We start from the raw sequence: 16,055 nt of genomic DNA, 5'->3' as shown, positions 1-16,055 counted from the left end.
CAATTTTTTAAAGATTCCTATAAATACACCCCCCCCCCCTATTTCAAGTAAGGGAAATCTAATGGTGCTGGTTTTAAATGTGTAGCTGACTTAGAAATGGGTGAAATTACTGTTTGAAAGTTTCAAAAATTCATAATGTCATGCATGAATGTCATTTTTTTCCAAGACTTCTACCCCCATTAAATCAATGGCGCTGAATCCGAATATGTAGGTTATATTGCGAGTCAACAACAGGAAGTACCTTAATTGGCTGCTAATTGGCTAAAACTGTATCTTCTTGTAGGAATATCGCAGAGGGCTGAAACTTATATTAAAATGTTCGTCTCGGAAAGTTCTATAACATTCCCAAAGATGGGCCCCTAATACAATTTCCCCATGGAAATAAAGCCCCTAAGAAGCTAGGAAATAACAAATCTACAAGTCCACAGAGAATTACACTAGGAACGCCAGGATTTTGGCTACCCCCCCTAACTCATATGCGCTGAGTTTGAATATGCAAGAACTTTTCAAATCGGACAACGGGAAGTGCCTTAACATCTACTTCCGGTGGTGTTTTTTGGGGGTTTCTTAGGGTTATTGGTGTTATTTTGCTCCAAAGTATTTTTTCCCAAAAATAACTCATAAATTAGGGCCTGACCACGAAACACCGACCCTTAATACCCTATAGTGATTTTAGGAAAAAATCCAGACTTCTAGACCCTGTAACATCGCGTAGGAAGGTCGCACAGAAACGTGACACCCCTCCACACGATCATCTTGAGGAGCTTAATACGGCCATATAAGTGTGGTCCCACGAAGATTGTCCTAGGAGAAGCTTCTTCCAAAAAGTTGTCTTTCAAGGTCCTGTAAGGAGTATACCCCCTATGTATGTCGCTCAAACTGGCACCCTCAGGAAAAAAGTGTCGTACAGGAATGAGACACATATCCACGTGTTCGTCTGGGTTAGCTCTACAACATATCCGAAGATGGGCCTCTGACGTCACTTCCCCTTGGTTTTATAGCCCCTAGAAGGTTAAACATCAACTTTGTGTAGGAGTGTCGGACGGAAATGAGAGACATGTCAAATTGTTCGTCCTGACAAGCTATACAACATACTAAAAGATGGGCTCCTAATGACCAAGGGTCTTTTTGACTTAGAGGCTTTATAGAGGTTAGAAAAATAAAAAAACATTTTTGTTCAACGGGACCAATTCCATTAAATCCAGCGTGAAAAAGTGAGTCAGAGTAAGTAGTTTTAAAAAATAAAAAAACATTATTTGTGTTTGTGGGGTAAGAAAAACGTGTTTAAAAAAATATCTAAAATATTTAGAAGTGTCGTAGAGACTTCAAACCAATTCCATTGGATTCCCCGTGCTTCAGACATGGATAAACACCCTTTGTTTTAGACAAATTGGTTATTCCCTGTCGATTATAGCCTTAAAGGGCCTTGACGCCATACAAAGGTCTCGGGCGTGACCTTTGATAGTTAGAAGTGTCGTAGAGACTCAGGACCAAGTTCATTGGATTCAGCTGGATGAGAAGAAGAAAGAATTTGCCTGCTCAAAACAAACGGACAAATTTTGGATTTTTAATTGATTTTAACGCGTTGGAGGCCACTAAAAATCAATTTTATTAAGGATTCCTCTAAATACACTTCCCCCCCTATGTCAAGTAAGGGAAATCTAATGGTGTTAGTTTTAACTGTCTAGAAGACTTAGAAATGGGTCAAATTGCTGTTTGAAAGTTAAAAAAAAATCATATTTTCTCGGATTTTAGTCATTTTGCTCCAAAACTCCTTCTACCCCCACTAAACCAATGCTGAATCAGAATATGTAGGTTATATCTCAATCCGACAACCAGAAGTGCCGTAATTGGCCCCTAGTTGGCTAATTATAGAGTTCGCGTAGAAAACACGAAACACACCTCAGATTGTTCATCTTGACGAGCTCTATAACATATCCAAAGATGGGCTTCTAATATCATTTCCCCATGGAGATATATAGCCTGGTTAATAAACCAGACCGAATCAGCCGTTGGCAAAAAAAAGTTGCCTACCAGCGGATTACGGTCTGGCGAGGCTCAGTAGCACGCCTCTTTCCTACAGCAGAGAACAGGTCGGACCAATCGGGACACGGTATGCAATATCGGCGGGCTTTGGTACAGTGACGTTCAATGCTTGAGACTTTTGACTGACAGTAGCTCTGACCAATTGCGTCAAAGAGAAAATGTTCCCCGGGAAATGAAATCCAAGTGGAGCCAGCCCAGACTGATATACCGCGACAGTGTTGTGTGATATTAGTCTGGCTTATTAGCCAGGCTAGGAGATATAGCCCCTAGAAGGTTTACAAAATAGCCAATCTACAAGTAGGGTTGTGTGCTAGGGTTGTGTGTGTGTGCTAGGGTTGTGTGCTAGGGTTGTGTGCTAGGGTTGTCTCTCTCTTCAAACATGATGGGGCATGATCTCTGTCTCTCTCTCTGTCTGAACATGATCTCTGTCTCTCTCTACATAGTTACCTTGAGACCCCCAAAAACGCACCGAGGGGGGTGACACGATTCCAACGAACCCACCCCCGTCCAAAATGGTAGAGAAATGAAAGAGTTATCATGTGGGGGTCCCTGGGGGGTCCCTGGGGGTCCCCAGGGGTCCCCGAACCTTGAGACCCCCAAAAACGCACCCAGGGGGGCGACACGATTCCAACGAACCCACCCCCGTCAAAAACGGTAGAGAAATGAAAGAGTTACCATGTGGGGGTCCCTGGGGGGTCCCTTGAGGTCCCTAGGGGTCCCCGAACCTTGAGACCCCCAAAAACTCCCCCAGGGGGGTGACACGATTCCAACGAACCCCCCCTTGTCCAAAACTGTTGAGAAATGAAAGAGTTACCATATGGGGGTCCCTGGGGGTCCCTGGGGGTCCCCGAACCTTGAGACCCCCTGCCCTCCCTCTATACACACGCGTGTGTGTGCGGCTTGCGCGCGTGCGTGTGTGTGCATACCCCGCGGACCCCCACCTGGGCCCAGGGACGGCCGAGATACCCCGCGGACCCCCGCGGACCCCCACCTGGGCACGAGACCCCCGGGAACGCGTCCGGGACGGCGGCCCGGTTCGAACGAGATTCCCCCCGTCCGAAACGGCCCAGGGACGGCCGAGATACCCCGCGGACCCCCGCGGACCCCCACCTGGGCACGAGACCCCCGGGAGCACGTCCGGGACGGAGGACTGAAGGGAACAAAGGAACGCCCCTTTTCTGTTTCTGTTTATCTGTTTCCGTTTCCGTGTTTCTCTTTCCTTTCCTCTGGCTGACAATCCAATGTTGACAATCACCATAGCAACAAGCCTGTTTAAAACATAGTCTTTCTTGATAGAAGTGTTATCAAGCATGCACCACGATGTTGCTGTCAGATTAATGTAAATAGAAACGTAAATCAAAGCTATCAATTATCTCCACACACAATATAAGGAAGGATAACTAAAAAGTAAAATACGTGTTTGCTATGAACGGGACTTGAACCTGCTGCCACATGCAACAAAAATCCATTGGCGTAAACACAGACCACTACACTACGAAAGCACTAGTGTGTCTGATAGATGTGTGTCACTGGACTCTAATATACTATAAACCGAAACAAAAAAATAAAAAAATAACATAAAAAGGAGGAAAGAGACACGATATATAGAATTCAATATCTCTGATTAGCTATACCTTACCTGCGGGGGACCTGCGGCCACCCAGAGGCTATATATTTTAATAATAGGCCATATTAATATATAATTTATATTTCATGCATGCATACAGACAGCGACGTCACGTAAATCAGCGCCGTTCATTATACTTTTCCAGAAAGTATATCAAGTGGGCTGTCCTATCAAAGTATCAATCATAGAAGAAGGCGCTTTCCCGGAATAATAATAATAATAATAATAATAATAATCCAATGCTTGCCCAACCATCTAGCCGCAGACTTTTAATTGCACCTAATGTTATTCAGCTTCTCTCTCTCTCTCTCTCCACCTGCGCTGTGCGCAAGGCAGCCTTACTTTACATAATTACATTCCCCACCGGTTCCGAAAAAAACGGAATCTCTCTATTCCAGATGGAAGACATAAAGCAAGAATAACAGGCGAGACAGATGTACATCATGTACAGTTTATTTGTATTTAATAAAAGGATAGAAATATAGCCTACACATTCAGGAAGGAAATATCACACTGCTGTGGTATCATTATTTTATTATGCATTCTGCTGTTATGTGCGTATTGGATGGTTGGGGGGCGGGGTTGAGTGTTACGTCGGAATGGGGATGCGTCGGAATGGGGGGGCGTCGGAATGGGGGTGCGTCGGAAAGGAGGGTGGTCGGAATGGGGGTGCTTCGGAGTGGCGGTGTGTAACCAACTGTTTGTAAAGTGGCTCATGGATCCTGAGTGTTTTCTTGATTTTGGCAAAGGCAAAGCACCCAGTGCATTTCAGGTAAGTTTGACAGTTCCACAGATTGACGACCACGAAGGGACTCGAACCCTCAATCTCCTGATTCGTAGTCAGGCGCCTTATCCATTGGGCCACGCGGTCCTTAGAGGGTTGTACATTCTCTGTCAGAACGGTAGTCCTGCTAAATGTCCATCAGGCCTTATGGCTGTGTGGTGGCACAATCGTGCTGGATACTGTGGTGAAGAACATATTGGATGTGCATAAAGACAGTTTTTGCCTGACAAAAGTGATTTTGCATGTTAGAGATGCACATGGATACATTTGAATCTGTAGTATGTGGCCCATACGGGGATCGAACCCGCGACCTTGGCGTTATTAGCCCCACGCTCTGACCAGCTGAGCTAACAGGCCTGCTTTTCCCATAATTCTGTGCAACTAACTGTTTGCAAAGTGGCTCAGGGGGTTTCATTGTGCAGTCTGAGTGCTTTCTTGACTTTGGCAAATTCAAAGCATCCAGTGCATTCCCGTTTCTTCAAGGCCAAAGGTCAGCTTTGAAGTATATCATAGTGATGGAGCTCAATACCCTCCATTTTAGTTGGCACAAACTAAAACAGGTTTGATTAACTGGGAACAATCATACTGCAAACAGTCACAGCCATGCATATCAATCAGTTGCTGGAACTTGAAACTCAGGTTTAACCGAAAGTCAACCCGTTACATCTACAAGTACCAAGTTATGGTGAATTCCATAGAACTTTGACATGTACACAGTACACCAACCACGAAGGGACTCGAACCCTCAATCTTCTGATTCGAAGTCAGACGCCTTATCCATTAGGCCACGTGGTCGTCTGTAACCAGTGATGTATTCCTTCTTTCAGAATGTTAGTGGGATGAAAAGTCCATCAGGCCTTAATACCTTTGTGTTGCATAATATCGCTGGATAATGCAGTGAAGAGCATATTGGATGTGCATAAAGATAAGAATGTATTTGTCTAACTTGGAGAGATTTGCAAGTTAGAGATGCACATTGATTCATTCTAATCTGTATTATGTGGCCCATACAGGGATCGAACGTGCGACCTTGGTGTTATTAGCACCACGCTCTGACCAGCTGAGCTAACAGGCCTGCTTTTCCCATAATTCTGTGCAACTAACTGTTTGCAAAGTGGCTCAGGGGGTTTCATTGTGCAGTCTGAGTGCTTTCTTGACTGGCAAATTCAAAGCATCCAGTGCATTCCCGTTTCTTCAAGGCCAAAGGTCAGCTTTGAAGTATATCATAGTGATGGAGCTCAATACCCTCCATTTTAGTTGGCACAAACTAAAACAGGTTTGATTAACTGGGAACAATCATACTGCAAACAGTCACAGCCATGCATATCAATCAGTTGCCGGAAGATGAAAATCAGGTTTAACCGAAAGTCAACCCGTTACATCTACAAGTACCAAGTTATGGTGAATTCCATAGAACTTTGACATGTACACAGTACACCAACCACGAAGGGGTTGGTGTACTGGTCGTCTGTAACCAATGATGTATTCCTTCTTTCAGAATGTTAGTGGGATGAAAAGTCCATCAGGCCTTAATACCTTTGTGTTGCATAATATCGCTGGATAATGCAGTGAAGAGCATATTGGATGTGCATAAAGATAAGAATGTATTTGTCTAACTTGGAGAGATTTGCAAGTTAGAGATGCACATGGATTCATTCTAATCTGTGTTTGGTGGCATAATCGTGCTGGATAATGTAGTGAAGTGCATAAAGACAGTTTTTGCCTGATGAAAAAGAGATTTTGTATTTTAGAGACGTACATGGATACATTCTAATCACTGGCCCATACGGGGATCAAACCCACGACCTTGGCGTTATTAGCACCACGCTCTGACAAGCTGAGCTAACAGGCCTGCTTACTGAATGAGTTGTTGCAACTAACTGTTTGTAAAGTGGCTCATGGATCCTGAGTGTTTTCTTGATTTTGGCAAAGTCAAAGCACCCAGTGCATTTCAGGTAAGTTTGACAGTTTCACAGATTGACGACCACGAAGGGACTCGAACCCTCAATCTCCTGATTCGTAGTCAGGCGCCTTATCCATTGGGCCACGCGGTCCTTAGAGTGTTATACACTCTGTGTCAGAACGGTAGTCCTCCTAAATGTCCATCAGGCCTTATGGCTGTGTTTGGTGGCACAATCGTGCTGGATACTGTGGTGAAGAACATATTGGATGTGCATAAAGACAGTTTTTGCCTGACAAAAGTGATTTTGCATGTTAGAGATGCACATGGATACATTTTAATCTGTAGTATGTGGCCCATACGGGGATCGAACGCGTGACCTTGGCGTTATTAGCACCACGCTCTGACCAGCTGAGCTAACAGGCCTGCTTTTCCCATAATTCTGTGCAACTAACTGTTTGCAAAGTGGCTCAGGGGGTTTCATTGTGCAGTCTGAGTGCTTTCTTGACTTTGGCAAATTCAAAGCATCCAGTGCATTCCCGTTTCTTCAAGGCCAAAGGTCAGCTTTGAAGTATATCATAGTGATGGAGCTCAATACCCTCCATTTTAGTTGGCACAAACTAAAACAGGTTTGATTAACTGGGAACAATCATACTGCAAACAGTCACAGCCATGCATATCAATCAGTTGCCGGAACTTGAAACTCAGGTTTAACCGAAAGTCAACCCGTTACATCTACCAAGATATGGTGAATTCCATAGAACTTTGACATGTACACAGTACACCAACCACGAAGGGACTCGAACCCTCAATCTTCTGATTCGAAGTCAGACGCCTTATCCATTAGGCCACGTGGTCGTCTGTAACCAGTGATGTATTCCTTCTTTCAGAATGTTAGTGGGATGAAAAGTCCATCAGGCCTTAATACCTTTGTGTTGCATAATATCGCTGGATAATGCAGTGAAGAGCATATTGGATGTGCATAAAGATAAGAATGTATTTGTCTAACTTGGAGAGATTTGCAAGTTAGAGATGCACATTGATTCATTCTAATCTGTATTATGTGGCCCATACAGGGATCGAACGTGCGACCTTGGTGTTATTAGCACCACACTCTGACCAGCTGAGCTAACAGGCCTGCTTTTCCCATAATTCTGTGCAACTAACTGTTTGCAAAGTGGCTCAGGGGGTTTCATTGTGCAGTCTGAGTGCTTTCTTGACTGGCAAATTCAAAGCATCCAGTGCATTCCCGTTTCTTCAAGGCCAAAGGTCAGCTTTGAAGTATATCATAGTGATGGAGCTCAATACCCTCCATTTTAGTTGGCACAAACTAAAACAGGTTTGATTAACTGGGAACAATCATACTGCAAACAGTCACAGCCATGCATATCAATCAGTTGCCGGAAGATGAAACTCAGGTTTAACCGAAAGTCAACCCGTTACATCTACAAGTACCAAGTTATGGTGAATTCCATAGAACTTTGACATGTACACAGTACACCAACCACGAAGGGGTTGGTGTACTGGTCGTCTGTAACCAATGATGTATTCCTTCTTTCAGAATGTTAGTGGGATGAAAAGTCCATCAGGCCTTAATACCTTTGTGTTGCATAATATCGCTGGATAATGCAGTGAAGAGCATATTGGATGTGCATAAAGATAAGAATGTATTTGTCTAACTTGGAGAGATTTGCAAGTTAGAGATGCACATGGATTCATTCTAATCTGTGTTTGGTGGCATAATCGTGCTGGATAATGTAGTGAAGTGCATAAAGACAGTTTTTGCCTGATGAAAAAGAGATTTTGTATTTTAGAGACGTACATGGATACATTCTAATCACTGGCCCATACGGGGATCAAACCCACGACCTTGGCGTTATTAGCACCACGCTCTGACAAGCTGAGCTAACAGGCCTGCTTACTGAATGAGTTGTTGCAACTAACTGTTTGTAAAGTGGCTCATGGATCCTGAGTGTTTTCTTGATTTTGGCAAAGTCAAAGCACCCAGTGCATTTCAGGTAAGTTTGACAGTTTCACAGATTGACGACCACGAAGGGACTCGAACCCTCAATCTCCTGATTCGTAGTCAGGCGCCTTATCCATTGGGCCACGCGGTCCTTAGAGTGTTGTACACTCTGTGTCAGAACGGTAGTCCTCCTAAATGTCCATCAGGCCTTATGGCTGTGTTTGGTGGCACAATCGTGCTGGATACTGTGGTGAAGAACATATTGGATGTGCATAAAGACAGTTTTTGCCTGACAAAAGTGATTTTGCATGTTAGAGATGCACATGGATACATTTGAATCTGTAGTATGTGGCCCATACGGGGATCGAACGCGTGACCTTGGCGTTATTAGCACCACGCTCTGACCAGCTGAGCTAACAGGCCTGCTTTTCCCATAATTCTGTGCAACTAACTGTTTGCAAAGTGGCTCAGGGGGTTTCATTGTGCAGTCTGAGGGCTTTCTTGACTTTGGCAAATTCAAAGCATCCAGTGCATTCCCGTTTCTTCAAGGCCAAAGGTCAGCTTTGAAGTATATCATAGTGATGGAGCTCAATACCCTCCATTTTAGTTGGCACAAACTAAAACAGGTTTGATTAACTGGGAACAATCATACTGCAAACAGTCACAGCCATGCATATCAATCAGTTGCCGGAACTTGAAACTCAGGTTTAACCGAAAGTCAACCCGTTACATCTACCAAGATATGGTGAATTCCATAGAACTTTGACATGTACACAGTACACCAACCACGAAGGGACTCGAACCCTCAATCTTCTGATTCGAAGTCAGACGCCTTATCCATTAGGCCACGTGGTCGTCTGTAACCAGTGATGTATTCCTTCTTTCAGAATGTTAGTGGGATGAAAAGTCCATCAGGCCTTAATACCTTTGTGTTGCATAATATCGCTGGATAATGCAGTGAAGAGCATATTGGATGTGCATAAAGATAAGAATGTATTTGTCTAACTTGGAGAGATTTGCAAGTTAGAGATGCACATAGATTCATTCTAATCTGTATTATGTGGCCCATACAGGGATCGAACGTGCGACCTTGGTGTTATTAGCACCACGCTCTGACCAGCTGAGCTAACAGGCCTGCTTTTCCCATAATTCTGTGCAACTAACTGTTTGCAAAGTGGCTCAGGGGGTTTCATTGTGCAGTCTGAGTGCTTTCTTGACTGGCAAATTCAAAGCATCCAGTGCATTCCCGTTTCTTCAAGGCCAAAGGTCAGCTTTGAAGTATATCATAGTGATGGAGCTCAATACCCTCCATTTTAGTTGGCACAAACTAAAACAGGTTTGATTAACTGGGAACAATCATACTGCAAACAGTCACAGCCATGCATATCAATCAGTTGCCGGAAGATGAAACTCAGGTTTAACCGAAAGTCAACCCGTTACATCTACAAGTACCAAGTTATGGTGAATTCCATAGAACTTTGACATGTACACAGTACACCAACCACGAAGGGGTTGGTGTACTGGTCGTCTGTAACCAATGATGTATTCCTTCTTTCAGAATGTTAGTGGGATGAAAAGTCCATCAGGCCTTAATACCTTTGTGTTGCATAATATCGCTGGATAATGCAGTGAAGAGCATATTGGATGTGCATAAAGATAAGAATGTATTTGTCTAACTTGGAGAGATTTGCAAGTTAGAGATGCACATGGATTCATTCTAATCTGTGTTTGGTGGCATAATCGTGCTGGATAATGTAGTGAAGTGCATAAAGACAGTTTTTGCCTGATGAAAAAGAGATTTTGTATTTTAGAGACGTACATGGATACATTCTAATCACTGGCCCATACGGGGATCAAACCCACGACCTTGGCGTTATTAGCACCACGCTCTGACAAGCTGAGCTAACAGGCCTGCTTACTGAATGAGTTGTTGCAACTAACTGTTTGTAAAGTGGCTCATGGATCCTGAGTGTTTTCTTGATTTTGGCAAAGTCAAAGCACCCAGTGCATTTCAGGTAAGTTTGACAGTTTCACAGATTGACAACCACGAAGGGACTCGAACCCTCAATCTCCTGATTCGTAGTCAGGCGCCTTATCCATTGGGCCACGCGGTCCTTAGAGTGTTGTACACTCTGTGTCAGAACGGTAGTCCTAAATGTCCATCAGGCCTTATGGCTGTTTGGTGGCACAATCGTGCTGGATACTGTGGTGAAGAACATATTGGATGTGCATAAAGACAGTTTTTGCCTGACAAAAGTGATTTTGCATGTTAGAGATGCACATGGATACATTTTAATCTGTAGTATGTGGCCCATACGGGGATCGAACGCGTGACCTTGGCGTTATTAGCACCACGCTCTGACCAGCTGAGCTAACAGGCCTGCTTTTCCCATAATTCTGTGCAACTAACTGTTTGCAAAGTGGCTCAGGGGGTTTCATTGTGCAGTCTGAGTGCTTTCTTGACTTTGGCAAATTCAAAGCATCCAGTGCATTCCCGTTTCTTCAAGGCCAAAGGTCAGCTTTGAAGTATATCATAGTGATGGAGCTCAATACCCTCCATTTTAGTTGGCACAAACTAAAACAGGTTTGATTAACTGGGAACAATCATACTGCAAACAGTCACAGCCATGCATATCAATCAGTTGCCGGAACTTGAAACTCAGGTTTAACCGAAAGTCAGCCCGTTACATCTACCAAGCTATGGTGAATTCCATAGAACTTTGACATGTACACAGTACACCAACCACGAAGGGACTCGAACCCTCAATCTTCTGATTCGAAGTCAGACGCCTTATCCATTAGGCCACGTGGTCGTCTGTAACCAGTGATGTATTCCTTCTTTCAGAATGTTAGTGGGATGAAAAGTCCATCAGGCCTTAATACCTTTGTGTTGCATAATATCGCTGGATAATGCAGTGAAGAGAATATTGGATGTGCATAAAGATAAGAATGTATTTGTCTAACTTGGAGAGATTTGCAAGTTAGAGATGCACATGGATTCATTCTAATCTGTGTTTGGTGGCATAATCGTGCTGGATAATGTAGTGAAGTGCATAAAGACAGTTTTTGCCTGATGAAAAAGAGATTTTGTATTTTAGAGATGTACATGGATACATTCTAATCTCTGGCCCATACGGGGATCGAACACGTGACCTTGGCGTTATTAGCACCACGCTCTGACCAGCTGAGCTAACAGGCCTGCTTACTGAATGAGTTGTTGCAACTAACTGTTTGTAAAGTGGCTCATGGATCCTGAGTGTTTTCTTGATTTTGGCAAAGTCAAAGCACCCAGTTCATTTCAGGTAAGTTTGACAGTTTCACAGATTGACGACCACGAAGGGACTCGAACCCTCAATCTCCTGATTTGTAGTCAGGCGCCTTATCCATTGGGCCACGCGGTCCTTAGAGTGTTGTACACTCTCTGTCAGAACGGTAGTCCTCCTAAATGTCCATCAGGCCTTATGGCTGTGTTTGGTGGCACAATCGTGCTGGATACTGTGGTGAAGAACATATTGCATGTGCCTAAAGACAGTTTTTGCCTGACAAAAGTGATTTTGCATGTTAGAGATGCACATGGATACATTTTAATCTGTAGTATGTGGCCCATACGGGGATCGAACCCACGACCTTGGCGTTATTAGCACCACGCTCTGACCAGCTGAGCTAACAGGCCTGCTTTTCCCATAATACTGTGCAACTAACTGTTTGCAAAGTGGCTCAGGGGGTTTCATTGTGCAGTCTGAGTGCTTTCTTGACTTTGGCAAATTCAAAGCATCCAGTGCATTCCCGTTTCTTCAAGGCCAAAGGTCAGCTTTGAAATATATCATAGTGATGGAGCTCAATACCCTCCATTTTAGTTGGCACAAACTAAAACAGGTTTGATTAACTGGGAACAATCATACTGCAAACAGTCACAGCCATGCATATCAATCAGTTGCCGGAACTTGAAACTCAGGTTTAACCGAAAGTCAACCCGTTACATCTACAAGTACCAAGTTATGGTGAATTCCATAGAACTTTGACATGTACACAGTACACCAACCACGAAGGGACTCGAACCCTCAATCTTCTGATTCGAAGTCAGACGCCTTATCCATTAGGCCACGTGGTCGTCTGTAACCAGTGATGTATTCCTTCTGTCAGAATGTTAGTGGGATGAAAAGTCCATCAGGCCTTAATACCTTTGTGTTGCATAATATCGCTGGATAATGCAGTGAAGAGCATATTGGATTTGCATAAAGATAAGAATGTATTTGTCTAACTTGGAGAGATTTGCAAGTTAGAGATGCACATGGATTCATTCTAATCTGTGTTTGGTGGCATAATCGTGCTGGATAATGTAGTGAAGTGCATAAAGACAGTTTTTGCCTGATGAAAAAGAGATTTTGTATTTTAGAGATGTACATGGATACATTCTAATCTCTGGCCCATACGGGGATCGAACCCACGACCTTGGCGTTATTAGCACCACGCTCTGACCAGCTGAGCTAACAGGCCTGCTTACTGAATGAGTTGTTGCAACTAACTGTTTGTAAAGTGGCTCATGGATCCTGAGTGTTTTCTTGATTTTGGCAAAGTCAAAGCACCCAGTGCATTTCAGGTAAGTTTGACAGTTTCACAGATTGACGACCACGAAGGGACTCGAACCCTCAATCTCCTGATTCGTAGTCAGGCGCCTTATCCATTGGGCCACGCGGTCCTTAGAGTGATGTACACTCTCTGTCAGAACGGTAGTCCTCCTAAATGTCCATCAGGCCTTATGGCTGTGTTTGGTGGCACAATCGTGCTGGATACTGTGGTGAAGAACATATTGGATGTGCATAAAGACAGTTTTTGCCTGACAAAAGTGAATTTGCATGTTAGAGATGCACATGGATACATTTTAATCTGTAGTATGTGGCCCATACGGGGATCGAACCCGCGACCTTGGCTTTATTAGCACCACGCTCTGACCAGCTGAGCTAACAGGCCTGCTTTTCCCATAATTCTGTGCAACTAACTGTTTGCAAAGTGGCTCATGGGGTTTCATTGTGCAGTCTGAGTGCTTTCTTGACTTTGGCAAATTCAAAGCATCCAGTGCATTCCCGTTTCTTCAAGGCCAAAGGTCAGCTTTGAAGTATATCATAGTTATGGAGCTCAATACCCTCCATTTTAGTTGGCACAAACTAAAACAGGTTTGATTAACTGGGAACAATCATACTGCAAACAGTCACAGCCATGCATATCAATCAGTTGCCGGAACTTGAAACTCAGGTTTAACCGAAAGTCAACCCGTTACATCTACAAGTACCAAGTTATGGTGAATTCCATAGAACTTTGACATGTACACAGTACACCAACCACGAAGGGACTCGAACCGTCAATCTTCTGATTCGAAGTCAGACGCCTTATCCATTAGGCCACGTGGTCGTCTGTAACCAGTGATGTATTCCTTCTTTCAGAATGTTAGTGGGATGAAAAGTCCATCAGGCCTTAATACCTTTGTGTTGCATAATATCGCTGGATAATGCAGTGAAGAGCATATTGGATGTGCATAAAGATAAGAATGTATTTGTCTAACTTGGAGAGATTTGCAAGTTAGAGATGCACATGGATTCATTCTAATCTGTGTTTGGTGGCATAATCGTGCTGGATAATGTAGTGAAGTGCATAAAGACAGTTTTTGCCTGATGAAAAAGAGATTTTGTATTTTAGAGATGTACATGGATACATTCTAATCTCTGGCCCATACGGGGATCGAACCCGCGACCTTGGTGTTATTAGCACCACGCTCTGACCAGCTGAGCTAACAGGCCTGCTTACTGAATGAGTTGTTGCAACTAACTGTTTGTAAAGTGGCTCATGGATCCTGAGTGTTTTCTTGATTTTGTCAAAGTCAAAGCACCCAGTGCATTTCAGGTAAGTTTGACAGTTTCACAGATTGACGACCACGAAGGGACTCGAACCCTCAATCTCCTGATTCGTAGTCAGGCGCCTTATCCATTGGGCCACACGGTCCTTAGAGTTTTGTACACTCTCTGTCAGAACGGTAGTCCTCCTAAATGTCCATCAGGCCTTATGGCTGTGTTTGGTGGCACAATCGTGCTGGATACTGTGGTGAAGAACATATTGGATGTGCATAAAGACAGTTTTTGCCTGACAAAAGTGATTTTGCATGTTAGAGATGCACATGGATACATTTTAATCTGTAGTATGTGGCCCATACGGGGATCGAACCCGCGACCTTGGCTTTATTAGCACCACGCTCTGACCAGCTGAGCTAACAGGCCTGCTTTTCCCATAATTCTGTGCAACTAACTGTTTGCAAAGTGGCTCATGGGGTTTCATTGTGCAGTCTGAGTGCTTTCTTGACTTTGGCAAATTCAAAGCATCCAGTGCATTCCCGTTTCTTCAAGGCCAAAGGTCAGCTTTGAAGTATATCATAGTTATGGAGCTCAATACCCTCCATTTTAGTTGGCACAAACTAAAACAGGTTTGATTAACTGGGAACAATCATACTGCAAACAGTCACAGCCATGCATATCAATCAGTTGCCGGAACTTGAAACTCAGGTTTAACCGAAAGTCAACCCGTTACATCTACAAGTACCAAGTTATGGTGAATTCCATAGAACTTTGACATGTACACAGTACACCAACCACGAAGGGACTCGAACCCTCAATCTTCTGATTCGAAGTCAGACGCCTTATCCATTAGGCCACGTGGTCGTCTGTAACCAGTGATGTATTACTTCTTTCAGAATGTTAGTGGGATGAAAAGTCCATCAGGCCTTAATACCTTTGTGTTGCATAATATCGCTGGATAATGCAGTGAAGAGCATATTGGATGTGCATAAAGATAAGAATGTATTTGTCTAACTTGGAGAGATTTGCAAGTTAGAGATGCACATGGATTCATTCTAATCTGTGTTTGGTGGCATAATCGTGCTGGATAATGTAGTGAAGTGCATAAAGACAGTTTTTGCCTGATGAAAAAGAGATTTTGTATTTTAGAGATGTACATGGATACATTCTAATCTCTGGCCCATACGGGGATCGAACCCACGACCTTGGCGTTATTAGCACCATGCTCTGACCTGCTGAGCTAACAGGCCTGCTTACTGAATGAGTTGTTGCAACTAACTGTTTGTAAAGTGGCTCATGGATCCTGAGTGTTTTCTTGATTTTGGCAAAGTCAAAGCACCCAGTGCATTTCAGGTAAGTTTGACAGTTTCACAGATTGACGACCACGAAGGGACTCGAACCCTCAATCTCCTGATTCGTAGTCAGGCGCCTTATCCATTGGGCCACGCGGTCCTTAGAGTTTTGTACACTCTCTGTCAGAACGGTAGTCCTCCTAAATGTCCATCAGGCCTTATGGCTGTGTTTGGTGGCACAATCGTGCTGGATACTGTGGTGAAGAACATATTGGATGTGCATAAAGACAGTTTTTGCCTGACAAAAGTGATTTTGCATGTTAGAGATGCACATGGATACATTTTAATCTGTAGTATGTGGCCCATACGGGGATCGAACCCGCGACCTTGGCGTTATTAGCACCACGCTCTGACCAGCTGAGCTAACAGGCCTGCTTTTCCCATAATTCTGTGCAACTAACTGTTTGCAAAGTGGCTCATGGGGTTTCATTGTGCAGTCTGAGTGCTTTCTTGACTTTGGCAAATTCAAAGCATCCAGTGCATTCCCGTTTCTTCAAGGCCAAAGGTCAGCTTTGAAGTATATCATAGTTATGGAGC

The sequence above is a fragment of the Electrona antarctica genome (assembly GCF_951216825.1).
Source record: "Electrona antarctica genome assembly, contig: scaffold_50, whole genome shotgun sequence".
NCBI classification, from domain to species: Eukaryota; Metazoa; Chordata; class Actinopteri; order Myctophiformes; family Myctophidae; genus Electrona; species Electrona antarctica.
This window is presented reverse-complemented; position numbering follows the sequence as displayed.